This window comes from Natrix helvetica (assembly GCF_964273705.1).
Source record: "Natrix helvetica genome assembly, chromosome: 2".
NCBI classification, from domain to species: Eukaryota; Metazoa; Chordata; class Lepidosauria; order Squamata; family Natricidae; genus Natrix; species Natrix helvetica.
In genome coordinates, this window is record NC_138552.1 from 98,019,836 (window position 1) to 98,034,656 (window position 14,821).

General features: G+C 42.3%; 1 long non-coding RNA gene across 2 annotated transcripts in view; it reads left to right on the forward strand.

The window, feature by feature from the left end:
- The window catches only part of LOC309387537, a 482,764-nt gene that overhangs the window by 462,927 nt on the left and 5,016 nt on the right, over positions 1 to 14,821 (forward strand). The window contains exons 1-2 of one of the 2 annotated variants that reach the window (XR_014174620.1): positions 6,739 to 6,842; positions 8,478 to 8,622. This is a non-coding gene — a long non-coding RNA (uncharacterized lncRNA). Of the gene's footprint in view, positions 1 to 6,738; positions 6,843 to 8,477; positions 8,623 to 14,821 lie in introns of those variants that run through there. The other variant, XR_014174619.1, reaches the window with a different exon arrangement.

The following is a 14,821-nucleotide window of genomic DNA, read 5'->3' on the forward strand; positions in this document are numbered from 1 at the left end:
AATATGTAAGTCTAATTGCTATTGCTATGCATGGAGTGTCATCTGTGGCAGAGCGGAATGATGGGTCTTTGAAGCCCAGGATAGCATACATATACAGGTATGGAGGAGCCATTAGTCTAAATGGCTAAAGACAAAAAAAAAGTTACCTATGTACATTTTAAGGACACGTTTCTCACTTTGGACAAATTTGGATGTCAACTCTGAATTCCCCAATCATCATGCTGACTTACCCATGCTGACTGGGGAATCCTGGGAGACCTCCCCTCTTAAGCAGCCAAGGTTGTTAAACACTGGTTTCAGAGGAATCTAACAAGCCGCCTGAAAGAAGAAGGATTTATGGTTACTTACCCCAAAAAAAACCACTGCAAGATTTTTGTGTGTGTCTTTTATCCTATTTATTGTCTATCTTCCTTACAGTGCTTAAGGCAAAGGGGAATAATTATTATCTAAAGAAGCACAATTCATAATGGCATCGAGAAGATAAAGAATGAAGGAAACCCATCAGAGGCACAACAAAACACCTTTAGAGTGGCTGTGTTTTGAAAAAGGAGCCCAGTCATCCTAACAAAAATGGCAGGAATGATTTAATAAAGTCATACAGGTAGACCTGTATGCATTGGGAGAACCTTGGCTGGAGGCTAGCTGATAAATCATCAGTGGGATGGCTCATTTCTATTTATTAATTCAACCCTGGGTGTGGTAGAGTAACTTAAGTGGCGCTGCAATCAAAACCATCCATAGTGTCGTATGACTCTGCTGGATTTTGATTAATGTGGCTGGCCAATACATTTTGACTCTGACTGAATGTCGGCAAATGTAAAGCTTTAAGGGATCATAAAAAAATATGGATCTGAATTTCATAAAGATGTTGAGTAGATAACTTACCCTTCTTGAAAAATCTGAAGTTAGCTTGTTATCGGGTGTGTGGTTTTTCCTCTACTTTCCATCTGTGTAGCCAGCTGGGAGATTCCGTGTTTCTCCGAAAGTAAGACAGGGTCTTATTTTCTTTTGGTCCCCGAAATAAGAGCCTGGCCTTATTTTCGGGGAGGTCTTATTATTTTTGAGGTGCAGGAGGCGGCTGCTGCTGTGTCGCGCTACTGCAGCAGTGAGGCGCATCGCTGGGCCTGCCATTCTTTTTGCGGTGGCCATTAGCGTGACAGATGGGGCATGGTGGCTAGGATTGTGGGAGCAGCTGTTAGGTAAGTGCATGTGAGGTGTGTGTAACATGTTTCCCCTCCTTCCCCCACCCTTCCAGCCTTGTCTTCTTACCTCGACTTGTTTGCACAGTAAGTAATTAACATTATATATATTTATATATATATATTTATTTATTTATCAGTACAAATACAACATATATATATATATATATATATATATATATATATGTGTGTGTGTGTGTGTGTGTGTGTGTGTGTGTGTGTGTGTGTATGTATGTATGTATGTATGTGTGTATGTATTATGTATGTATGTATGTATGTATATGTTGTATTTGTGCTGATAAATAAATAAAGGTAATCATAAAATCAAAAAAAATATCATAAAATGATAAATAAATAAATCAGCACAAATACAACACAAATATAAAAAGGCAACATTAAAAATAAAAATATGGTTTTCTGCCTGGATGGTTTTCTGTGATGAGCCGAAGGACAGAAAGGGGGAGTAGTGAGCTCCCTCCCATATTTGGGCATACCAGGGGTTGTAACACACATACATACATACATACATACATACATACATACATACATACATACATACACATACACATACACATACACATACACATATACATACATACACTCAAGAGAGTTTAAATTTATTAGAGGTAATCATCCAATATATCAGATGTCACGCTCCAGCATTCAGGTTGCATACAAACAGAGATTCAGTTTGTTTGGTGAAAAACTTTTATCTCTATCTAACAAACTACGTGATAACCAGCACTAAATGACAATGATACAAAGGTAATCAAATCCATGTCAGTTCTAACCAAGCCAAAACCATCACCCTTATATATACCATTACCCCACCCAGCTCCACCCACAACTCCACCCAGCTGACACCCACCCACCATCACCAATCACCATGACCCACACCGTCAGCCACACCCCCACTCAGTGTCATCATAGCCTCTTTCCTGGTTAGCGGCATCCGAGCAAAGAGTTACATCAGAGGAGGCAGTTGCCCCCGGGTAGAAGAGCCACATGCAGCTACATGCTCAATCGACATCAGAGAGGCAACATCAACGTGGCAGCATTGCATGGTGGGCATGGTGATGGACAGGGTCCCCCTGGATGGCAGCCTGAGGGCTGACATCAGATAGATTAGTAAAATAAGAGGGTTAAAAAGGGTTTAAAATGGTGACACTCAAATGAAATATATTAGAAGGGGATATAACACAAGGAGAATTGTACCGATTTGAAACTGCTGTTAGAAGGAACAGGAAGTTCCAATGTATTGTGTAAATGTAGTGTACATCTACGTTCTTCGTGTGTATATTTTGTATGTTTGTAAATAATTTTTTTTTTAAAAAGTAAGCAACCAGAGGAAATGGTGGGGACTGGCTGCGCATGTGCTTAAATATTTTTGGGGAGGGCTTATTTTAGCGCATGCGCTCAAAAGCCCAATTAGGCTTATTATCCAGGGAGGTCTTATAGATACCATGTAAGAGATTCCATATTATCTCTCTATTGCATTGAATGATAGAGAGATATAATCTTTACACATTAACTCAAGCCAGCGAACATATCCAATACAACTTCCTCCTATTTTCCCCACAACATCAACCTTGTGAGATGAGTTGGGCTGAGAGAGACTGACCCAAATTCACCCAGCTGGCTTTCATGGCTAAGGTGGGACTAGAACTCGCAATCTTCTAGTGCAGGGGTGTCCAAACTTGGGACAGCCCCATGGCTGGCTGGGGAATTCTGGGAGTTGAAGTCCACAAGTCTTAAAGTTCCCAAGTTTGGACACCCCTGTTCTAGTGCCTAAACACCTGGTCCCTTAACCATTAGATGAAACTGGATCTACTGGTTTTGTTTCATTGCAGATGAGGACAGTATCTTCTTATCAGTTTGATTCAGAGGAATGCTGCAAATGGATTTGTCCTGTAGGACAGTGTGTCTGCCGCAGCTCTTATAAAAACACAGAATGGAACGTCTATAAGATTGGCAACGCTGGCATATTCTCACAAAAAGCCATTGTGCAACTGTTTATAATTAACTGTTGGAAGCATGATTTTAATTAATTGGCAACCAGTGGGAGCGTGACACTTTGGTGTCTGAAGTAGCCACCCTGCTAATTAACAGAAGACAAAGCGCCTGAGAATCATTTCAGTCTGGCTTTTGCAGAGAAACCTCCTGGTGCATTGTGATCTCAGATCTGAGGTAAACCTTAGGCTTTGTCTTGGATAATCATTCCAAAATCCATCAGCCAGAGCCATGCTCTGAAGGATTCTGAAGGATTCCCCTCACTGATTTTTAATGCAAAATTCTGTCCTTCCATTCAATAGGGTAAAAGGCAGGGGTGGGTTCCTGCCAGTTCTAACCTCTTCTATTGAAGAGGTTCCACAAATCTACAGTGCCGTTTAGAACCGGTTCCAGCTCCCTCCCCCCACCCGTCCACACATCATCAAGTCTTAAAGCTGTCAAGTTTGAACACCCCTGGGGATTTTTTTCTCTAAAGGGTTAGGGGTGCAAGGGTCTTGTAACTTGACAGTTTTAAGACTTGCGTGCTTCAAATGCCAGAGTTTCTGAGCCAACATTTTGGTTGCTAAGTAAGAGTGTTGTTAAGTGAGTTTCACCACATTTTACAAGTTGGTCATGCCCACCCAGTCACATGACTGGCAAGCCACTCCCACCCGGTCACATGGCTGGCAAGCCACTCCCACCCGGTCACATGGCCGGCAAGCCACTCCCACAAAGCAGGCCACACTTACAGAAGAGGTTATAAAAAAATTGAAACCCACCACTGGTAAAAGGTTACCACTAAAATGAATTTAAGGCTTATTGTCTATATAGATATGAACAAAAAAATTACTTAATAGAAAGATGGACTACTGTTGCTTCTTTCTGGAAGGTTTTTCATCTTTTTAGTCAAACTCTTAGCTTGGTACTCCTAGTCTCCCATCCAAGCACTAATCACATCTGATCCTGCTTAGCTTCTAAATCCAACATTATCAATTGTATATTATCTGTCTGTTTTTCTCTCTCTCTCTTCTACAGAGGATGGGTGTGTTTGTTGTTTATTTGCTTTGGGGAAACAATGTTATTTCAAATCTGCCACCCAAGAACCTTGCCTTTCTTTTTCCTATAATAACCTTATTATTTTGGCCACCAACATTGCTCAGAAACAGACTTTCCTGATGGCTAAGGCAGCAGCAGCTATGGAGTCAGTGAAATACTTAAGATGTAAATGAAAGGATTGAATATTATCATTTGTGGCTTTCATTTCGATAGCAGAAGGCAACAATTTGTTTCAGGTTCTACAAATAATACAGTTCAATTGCTTGCGCATTTTCTGCACTCTTGCAAATATAAATATTTTAAAGAAAAATGACAATAGCAAAAAATAGTAATTTCTAGTAATACAAAAACATTTCAAATGTTCAGAACAATCCCATTCAAAACATCTGACTGCTAAGCCAGTGAGTTATCTCTAAGCTGTCTTTTTTTAAAAAAATACTATCAGCCTTTTCCAGACTGATACAGAAATTAAAATATTGGCAGACAACTCAAGAACACATCAAAATTTAAGACTTAAGCCATAGATCTACAGCTGCCCAAAGACTCAAATCTGAAATCTCATCCTCCTCTCCATGCATTGTAAATTACTCATTTGGGATTGGGAGAAGTGGTTGACCCTTGTGCATTGTTCCTACAACAGACCAGAATAGACTTAAGTCTCTTACTTTTTATCTGGATTGATTAAGACCTTGTAAATACAATGTCCCATAATACAGTACAGCATTGCTCCATTCACTGAGGTCCCAAGAGTGCCTTTCCAAAAGACAACTGGACTTTCTTGGGGTTTTTTTTCCTTGAAAACATTTCATTTCTCATCCAAGAAGCTTCTTTAACCCTGCTTCTTGGATGAGAAGAAAAATGTTTTCAAGGAAAAAGCCCAGTTGCCTTTCAGAAAAGCACCTTTGGGACAAACATGACCTGAATGATTGAGGAGGTCTGCAGAGTGCAAAAACTCTTTTTTTTAAAAAATGCCTCTTCAAAATCTCGGTACGTCTTATACTCCAGTGCACCTTATACTCTGAAAAATATGGTAAACTTAAATAGGATTACTTCCCAATATTTAATCATCCCCCCTTAATATTGCAATAATTGCTACTGTTAGGCAACAACTTCATTCCCAAGGCTGTGTGAAGTGGGAGACAACTGCAGTAGACATTTTTGCCTATGTTCCTTGAAGAGAAGAGCAGATGAGAAATAGTGTCACCAAGTGCTCTTTGTATTAAAAACAAAACTATTTGCACTAAGAAGGAATGCAGCCTAATCTGATATGCTGATGCAGCAGGAGTTAATTTTGCCACATAAAAATACATTAAGTTGCAATTCCCGGCCTATGCTCTAAGGCAGTGATGGCGAACCTTTTTTGGCTCGCGTGCCATAAGTGGGGGGAGCGCAGGGGGGTCATGTGCGGGCGTGCCGCACCCATAATGCAATGCATGACCCCCAGTGTGCATGCACGTATTACAGGCGCTCCCCCCCCATTTTTACAAGCTTTTTTCGCCCTCCCCAGGCTCCAGAGGCTTTATAGGAGCCTGGGGAGGGTGAAAACAGCCGCCCCCCACCCCCCAGGATGGCCTCCGGAGGCATCAGGGAAGCCTCCGGACAGTCCCTGAAATCTTCGGAGCACTCAAAACGATCCTCCGAGCAAACCGGAAGTGACTTCCAGTTTGCTCAGAGGGTCGTTTTAAGCGCTCCAAAGGCTTTAGGGACTGTCCGGAGGCTTTCCTGACGCCTCCGGAGGGCGTCCGGGGGAGGCTCTTTTCGCCCTCCTCAGACTCCTATAAAGCCTCTGGAGCCTGGGGAGGGCGAAAAATGGCTTTTTAAAAGGGTGAATTCAGCTGGCCAGCACGCGCATGCGTGCTGGCCAGCTGACAGGGCAGCGCCTCGCGTGCCCTGACAAATGGCTCCACGTGCCACCTGTGGCACGTGTGTCATAGGTTCGCCATCACTGCTCTAAGGTCCAGGAAGTTTTACTTTTTTGTCTTGAGGTATCTATAAATCAACTCCTTACAGTGAAATTTAAGGGGACACGAAGGATGGGTTGGCTGCTAAAGCAAGGTCATGGCACACACTTGAAAGCAAATCAGGAAGACTGTAATTGGGGTGTGTGGATCTGTCTGTCTCACAAGAATAAAAAAATGCTTATCAACAGGAAATATGCGTGTGTAAAGCTTGTAGCAATTATGGGTAGTTAGAAAGTTGATAAAAATAACAAGGATTAGACAACTTGCAGATCTTAGCCAAAAGTTAACAATGGAGATGGTCTGCAGCAAATGAAATGTCTATTAGATAATTCCTGGAGCATTCATTAGCCAAGGCTTGGGAATGGGACAGCTATAGAGCAATAGAAAAAAATTGTATAATTATTGCTAAAATGTTTATTAGAGGATTTCTTATTTCACCTTGTCCTGCCTTCTCCTTTAGTGAAAATGTATAAAGCTTTCTTAATCCTTTGTTCTTTTGACCAGGAACCGTTTTCCTTGGAGTACTCCAATCAAAAGCAATCAGAAAACCTGCACCTCGTGTCTGGTGTCCATCATTGGCTTCGGCACCAGGCTCAGACCCGAATTGGGGACAACAGGGTTCCAACCAAAATACACAGTAAATATTTGGACTTGATAAATCTTGGCCTAACACTCTGTAAAGTTGAGTTTATGGCTTGTGCTCAAAGCCAGAGTTTACTTAATTACAAGCTTTTGTTTCATATAATGCACTCTTGAGATAAACCAGCTGCAGAAAGGCTAGAGAGACATGAGATTCAGGGGAGGGAGGGGGAATAAACACTTCAGCCAGGTTTTTTTTTTAAACCGAAGAGTGTTAACCTTATTAACAGAAATTTGAAAACACCCTGAGAATGAGTATATAAAAGAAGGCAATATGGGGTGGGTAGGAAGGAAACTCTTTCACAGGGAAGAAAACTTTGGGGAAACTGGAAGATAGGTTTTGGATCGTCAGTAACGTGTACTAATGTCTTATTCCTCCCTGAAATTCTTTTGAATTTTGGAAGGATATGAAATAAAGCAAGTCCTGGCTAGCCTACTCATGAGAGTACTTCACCCATTATTTTAAAGAAGTAAATAAACAAAGGTTTACACTGAAATACAGTAATTGAATATTGGTCCATGCAACCAATATTTACTGTGCTTGGAAATTTGTTTCAAGAACAATTATAGGTTAGCTTTTCTGGGGTGGGGGATCTTTTTACCTGTATTCTGATGGTAGGAAGGGGTACAATTAACAAACATGAGTGCTGTTTATGAAGTATATACATAATTGAACTGAATACTTTATTTGGCCAAATGTGATCAGACACACAAAGAATACGTCTTTGGTACAAGAGCACTCGGTGTACATGCAAAGCAACAGAATAATAGCAGTAAAAGGGGGAATAAAGATAAGGATAAATTATAATGCTATAGCCACACTACATGAGTTAATAGACATTAGGCAGCACTGAGAGACTTGGCTGTTCAGCACAGTGATGGCAAGAGGAAAAAACTAGTCCCTGTGTTTAGTTGTTTTGGTATACAATGCCTTATAGCACCATCCTGAGGGAAGGAGTTGAAATAGTTTATGTCCAGGATGTGAGGGAGTCTGCAGATATATTTTCAGCCCTCTTGACCCTTGCAATATAAAGTGTATAACATGCTGTTGGAAGAAATGTCCTTCTGGGTTCGGCTCCAAGTGGGGAAAAAGACACTGGAGACATGGAGGCTGCTTGGAAAGATGGTTTTAATGGTGGACAGGACCACATGGCTTGAGTCCTGAACAGAAAAGGTGATCACATACTTCAATGTTGGTGGGGAAGGGAAGAGAAGAGAAGGGAAGAGAAGAGAGTGAAAAAGGGCTTGCAGGGCTTTTTATAATCTGTTCGGCCCCACCTATCTGTTTCCTGTTCCTGTGTAAGAAATGTATTCTGATTGGTTGTCAGACTCACATGGGCCCATGCAAGGGTAGCCCTCTAGGCTGAGTTTTGAATCCAGGTTTGGTTGAGTTCAGATGCCATGTGGGGAGTTGGGTAAAGGGCCAATATTATCATGCCTTAATCCCATCCCCCTGGAGCTGAAGGGGAGAACTCTTTATTATGTAAAGTGGACTAGCTTGGCCTTCTTAATGGCCCATTGACAAAGTGGGGATGGGCAGGAAGCTGCAGGAATTTACTTTGTGTTTAAAATGTGTTTCTCCCTTTTTCACATCCAGGAAAATATAATATTCTGCCTTTTCAATATTTCCTAGGATATTTCATTTTTCTGGGAGAGGGCTGGGTGATAACTTCCTACAATGCCATTTGCCCTCCTCAAATCCAGCTGTTCTCCAACTTAATTGTTTCCTGATAATTGGGAGGAGCATGCTAACAGCTGAAAGATGGAACAAAGTAAACGTGAGTATTTGTACACATGTATACAATCATTTGCATGAAGTAAGAGTGTCATCCTGGAGACATCCATGGATGACCATGTAACAGCCGTGGCAAGGGGGGCGTTCCATCAGGTCCGCCTGATGCGCCAATTGCGCCCCTTATTGGACCGGGATGCCCTACGCACAGTCACCCATGCGCTAGTGACGTCTCGCCTGGACTACTGCAATGCTCTCTACATGGGGCTTCCCTTGAGATGCACTCGGAGACTACAGTTGGTCCAGAACGCGGCCGCGCGGGTGATTATGGGGAGGACTAGATACTCCCCTGTAACACCTCTCCTGCGCGAGCTGCACTGGCTTCCTGTGGTCTACCGAGTGCGTTTCAAGGTTTTGATGATGATCTTTAAAGCGCTTCATGGCATAGGACCTAGTTACATGCAGGATCGCATCCTGCCCCACACATCCCTACGACCAATTCGCTCACACAGAGAGGGACTTCTCCGGGTGCCGTCCGCCAAACAGTGTCGGGGGGCGACACCCAGGAGCAGAGCCTTCTCTGTGATGGGCCCAGCCCTGTGGAATGACCTCCCCCGTGACATCAGGATTATTTCCGATCTCCGCTCCTTCCGTGTACAGTTGAAGACCCACCTCTTTCAATTATCTGGCCTGGCTCAACCGTAATTTTTTCATATTCCTCCTGACTGTCTTTTTTAAATTTTAAATTTTTATTGTATATTGGGTTTTTATTAAACGGGGTATGTTAATGGTTTTAATTTGTCTAAATGTTTTAATTTATTACCTCCTCCGTGCATGTATGTCTTTGTATATATGTATGTTTATATATGTCTTAGTGTACGCCGCCCCGAGTCCTGCCTGGAAAGGGAGCGGCTAATAAATTCAAATTTATTATTATTTATTATCAAACAGTGTTAGTATACACTGCATACAGCGTGCAAATTTTGGCAATATATCAATTATTTGGGTTTTGTCCCCCAAATATTATTTCTTAATACAGGGGTACAGATTTTACTTTTCTTAGAGCTGGTTTTGCACTATTTTTAGGAATATGTTGCTCTAGTCCTTAAAATATATTGTGTTTTATTACGCCAGCCTCTTTTGTTGTTCTTTTGGACTTCTGCTTTCTGCAGTCCATGGCTAAATTGCTTTGTCCTGAAATAATTCAGGGTTATAAGGAGTCATACACCTTCTGTACCAAATAAAACAGTAGAAGAGGATGAAAATGATAAAGGGATATATTTTTGGCCTCTAGTTCACATTGTTTTTGATTAACACTGAAAAACACTTAGGCTGTTTTCGGTCTCTGTCTTTTAGACTTTAAGAGATACCTATTAATCAGTTTCAACTTAGCAAATTAAATAGGCAAAATGGATGGACATGGAAAAGTTGTTTTACTTGCCCCGATTCCCAATATTATGGCTAATAATGTGCTGGAACGTGTAAGACATTTTCAGGAAGCTGATTATGTGAGAAAAGGACAATTATTTGTTTTTCAGCTGAGAAGAAATTAAGTGATAGGCATGTATCAACCTGCCCTAGGCACTTAAGGTGAATACAACAACAAAGGTTGTATGCTTCTGAGGCCACGAGACTCATTTTGCAATACTAGCTTCTTGCAAAATTCTATCAAATAACTATGACAATAAGTCTGATTGCGATTAAGGAAGAGATCCTTAGTAGCCACAACTGCTAATTATGGCATTGTAAGCTCATCTTAATCATGGCTTAGCATGCTATCCAAATACTGATCTAACATTCTGAAGCAGCTATTAGTTGCCAAGGAAAATGAAGTGGGGCATTGAAAACTTCCCTTGTTCCTGCTTTTGGGTGGATACAGGAGGATTTACTGGAATGAAGACAAATAGACTGAGTGAAGAAATAGCCTTCCCTTCACCAAGTGAGCTACCACAGATGCCTATAAAAGCAAATACATCTGAAAAACAATTGCTAACCAATGCAAAGATTTTGGATTACTTTACCTTAGAAGTAGGAGGCAAGAATTACTACCATGATGATCAATTTATCATCTATTGGACTATTAGTACAGCAATTAATATTATTTGATGTCAAGTAGTTATAGTGTGTCATGCCAATGTCTCTAATGTATTTTCTCCACTAAGTTGTTGGAGAGAGGAAGCCAAAACAGTGGGTGGCAGACTGTAAGAGATTTCTATTGCTGTTGCTGGATCTGCAATCTAAAATCAAGGCCATTATAAAAAACTATTTTTGGTCATTGCTTGTCTTGTTGTTTTAGATTCTTTTTCAGCTCGTAGACTTTGAAAATGTGAACAGAGGTGGGGAAGAGATGGAGGGCATTGTTTGTTTATCCAACTGTTGACCTTCCTAGCTTATTCAACAAGTTAAGACTAGTCTTGCAGTTTAAAAGAGAGATAAATATTTATTACATTTATATGCTGCAATTCTCACTATCTGGTATCCAATATTTCCTTGTGAGAGGAATATCCCTGTCCCACACTTAAAGGAACAAATAATAACCTTTACAGAAGAAATCAACTCTCAGCCCAGGAAAGCTATGTAATTATGGGCCAATCTCAAATATTCTGTTACTAAGGAATGTGATCCAGAAAGTTGTATCCCCAAATTCCCAGATGCACTTCAGTGGTCTTAATCTTTACATGAATTTCATTCAGACTGACAGTTGGGATATGATATTGAAACTGTTTAGGTCACCTCACTGGATAAAGAAGTCATGCCTGATGGAGGGATGGTATCCTTCCAAATTGTGTGGGAAGATTGAGCCACGGAAGGACTATTTTAAAGAAGTTCCAGTCTCCCGTCTGGTCATATCCAAATAATGGTGATGGGGGAACATGGTTTAATAACTGTGCCTCTGATATATGGTAATCAAAAGTTTCCATCTTGTTTCTTATGCTGTTCAACATATAAATGAACTTGCTAGGAGAGGTTATCTAGAATATTAAAATGAGTGCCATGAACATCCTGATTGTTAGAGTGGGCAATGGATAGGCAGACACAGGCTAACAGTAACAACAGCTCTTTATTTAATGCAACAAGTGTGAACAATTAAGCAAAAGCCTGAGTCTGACAGCAGCCCTTTTATAGGGAGCTGTCAGACCTTTCGATCAATAAAATCAAACCTCTGTTCCCACCGGAACAGAGGACCTTGGTGGAAACCATAGTTGCTATTGTAGATATCTAACACCCCTCCCCTCTTAGATGGAACAATCCTACTGGTGACGTAGTCACGCAGATAGGCGGGCTTTTGTGTAGCTCTGCCTGACCTGCGCAGTTCAGTAGGAGGGGTTTCCTTGGACAGGTTGGACGGACCTGTTTGCTCCGCAGCTCCACTTGATGGAAGCTCCTGGAACTTTCCACAGGCCGCAACTGGAGCTTTTGGAGCTGGTTTGCTCGGAGCTCACTGCGGGCCTGCAACACAACCAGGTAAGTACTCCGGTACCCTTGGGCTTCAGCTGACTGTAGGAGGAGTGGGCGTTTGCTCCATTTGGGTAGGGCTTTGGCTAACTCGTGCAGGAGTTACCTCTGGTTGTCTAAGTGTGGAGTTGGAGAGGCAGCCACGGAGTTGGTTAATGTGCCTTCTCCAGTTCCTACCATCTTCAAGCTCTAGAAGATAAGAGAAGGGCCGGTGATGCCTATCACTGTGGCAGGAATCCACAGAATTCCCCCGGTGTAGTTATAGGCATATACTGAATCCCTTATGCTAAAATTCCAAATTTTGCTTGTGGAGTCTGGGGACGATGAGGCAGAATAATTCGAGTGCAGCCGGTCTAAGTAGGACCTTAGCCGGCGACCCATGAGAAGCTCAGAGGGGCTTCTCTCAGTGGTGGCACTGGGTGTGATGTGTTGAATTAGTAGGTAATGGTCAAGCCATGTTTGCCAATCTCCCGGGCCCATCCTAGAGAGGGCCTCTTTGGCAGATCTTACCATTCTCTCCGCCTGACCATTGAAGGCCGGATGGAATGGCGCAACCAAGGCATGCCAGATTCCCTGGGCTACTAGGAAGATCTTGAATGGCATGGCCGTGAATTGGGCCCGTTGTCAGAGACCAAGACATCGGGGAGGCCGTGCGTGGAGAAAAGTCTCCGTAGTACCCTGATGACTGCTTCTGCCATTGTAGAGGTCATCAGGACTACCTCTAACCACTTCGAGTAGGCGTCCACAACTACTAGGAAAGTATGGCCATGAACTGGACCAGCAAAATCAATGTGCACCCTAGACCATGGTGCTTGAGGATGCTCCCACTCCTTAGTGGGCACTTCTGAGGGAGCTGGTCTGGACTTCTGGCACGGTGTGCAGGTAGCCACCCATTCTTTGATCTCCCTGTCCATGTTAGGCCGCCACACGTAACTCCTAGCCAAAGATTTCATCCTGACAATTCCAGGATGCCCTACGTGTAAAGCCTCTAATACTGCAATGCGCAGTTTGGGTGGAACAACGACCCGGTCCCCCCACAGCAAACAGCCATTTACAACAGACAGTTTGTCACGCTTACAATAGTACATTTTGAAATCAGAGCCAACAGGCCCCTTGGGCCACCCCCTCCACACCCAGTTCAAAATTTGTTTAATGGTGGAGTCCTTTGCGGAGTAGCGGGCGACATCACTGGACGAGACAGGACCAGTCTCCAAACAGTCAATCAGCAGGACTGGTACCTCAGGGGTAGGGTCTGCAAGAAGTTATGGCAGCGGGCAGCGACTCAAAGTGTCGGCATGCCCCAAAGTGGAGCCAGGTCAGTAGGATTAGGCAGCTAGGAAAATGGTCCATCTGGTCATCCATGGCTCTTTTTGGTTCGCCTAGTTGCCTTCCAATCCCATCCTCGTTGCCAGTATTAGATCGGGCAATGGATAGGCAGACACAGGCTAACAGTAACAACAGCTCTTTATTTAATGCAACAAGTGTGAACAATCCAGCAAAAGCCTGAGTCTGACAGCAGCCCTTTTATAGGCAGCTGTCAAACCTTTCGACCAATAGAATCAAACCATAGTTGCTATTGTAGATATCTAACACTGATCACCTCTCATTATTCCTTATTTAATTTTATGGAATCAACTGTTATATACTGTAGTTTGAGGGAGAACAAGCTAAAATTAAATACATACATGGCGACAGTGCTGCTTCTAACAGGAAATTGATGTTGGGAACTGGCAAATCCCACATCCTACACAACCCAACAGGCTTTTAGTCTGGGTATGTGCCATCCATTGCCCTTCTTGATAGTAATCCATGCATTGATTAATCTCATTTTCACTGTGCAAGGCACGCTGCACGGTGCTACCATTAAAAAGGATGCAGAAATTACAGCCAGTGGAAAACAGCCCAGCTGCTAACTGTTATGAAGTATACAGATTACATTACGCCAGTACTAATCTTTGCTAGTTGACAGTTGCTTACCAAGTACAATTTAAGGTGCTCGTGCTGACCTTTGAAAGCCGCCTAAAATAGCTTTGGAAATACCCTGTGCTTAACATTATTCCAGTGGTTTTACTTCTTTTTTGTTGGCCAGGCAGCTACTTAAAAAGAAACCCAAATAAAAAGGAAAACTGGAAACCTTACATCTTTGATTGTAATTAGTTTAGGATGCATGCAATGACATGTTTTTAGATGTTTCGCAAGAGATGAACTATCGCCTGGTTTTGGTATCTAGTGGCTATTTTTTTTAGTTACAGCAACTGCTTTCACTCATATTAGCATCTGATCTTAGTAAAAATGTTGGGGCCTGAAGCCTCAATGTAATTAACACGAGTTCCTTGATGTTACACTAGCAGGAACAAACCTGAATAGCTGTATCTTCCTTCTCTTTTTAAAATTATACTGCTGTGCTAAACCCGCTCACATGGGCACCCTTCGGCTTGCCACAATTTGGACTACAATGCCCAGACTCTATGGAGGGTGATGGTTTCTGGAATGAAATAGTTTTAAATCTCTTAGAATACAGGGAGTCCTCGACTTACAACCATAATTGAGCCCAACATTTATGCTGTTCAGTGAGACATTTGTTAAGTGAGTTTTGCCCCATTTTATTATCTGTCTAGCCACAGCTGTTAAGTGAATCATTGCAGCTGTTCAGTTAGGTAACCTGGTTATTAAATGAATCCGGCTTCCCCATTAACTTTGCTTGTCAGAAGGTCGCTGTTTGCATGACCCAGGGGACACTGCAACCGTCACAAATATGAAGCAGTTGCCAAGCATCCAAATTTTGATCA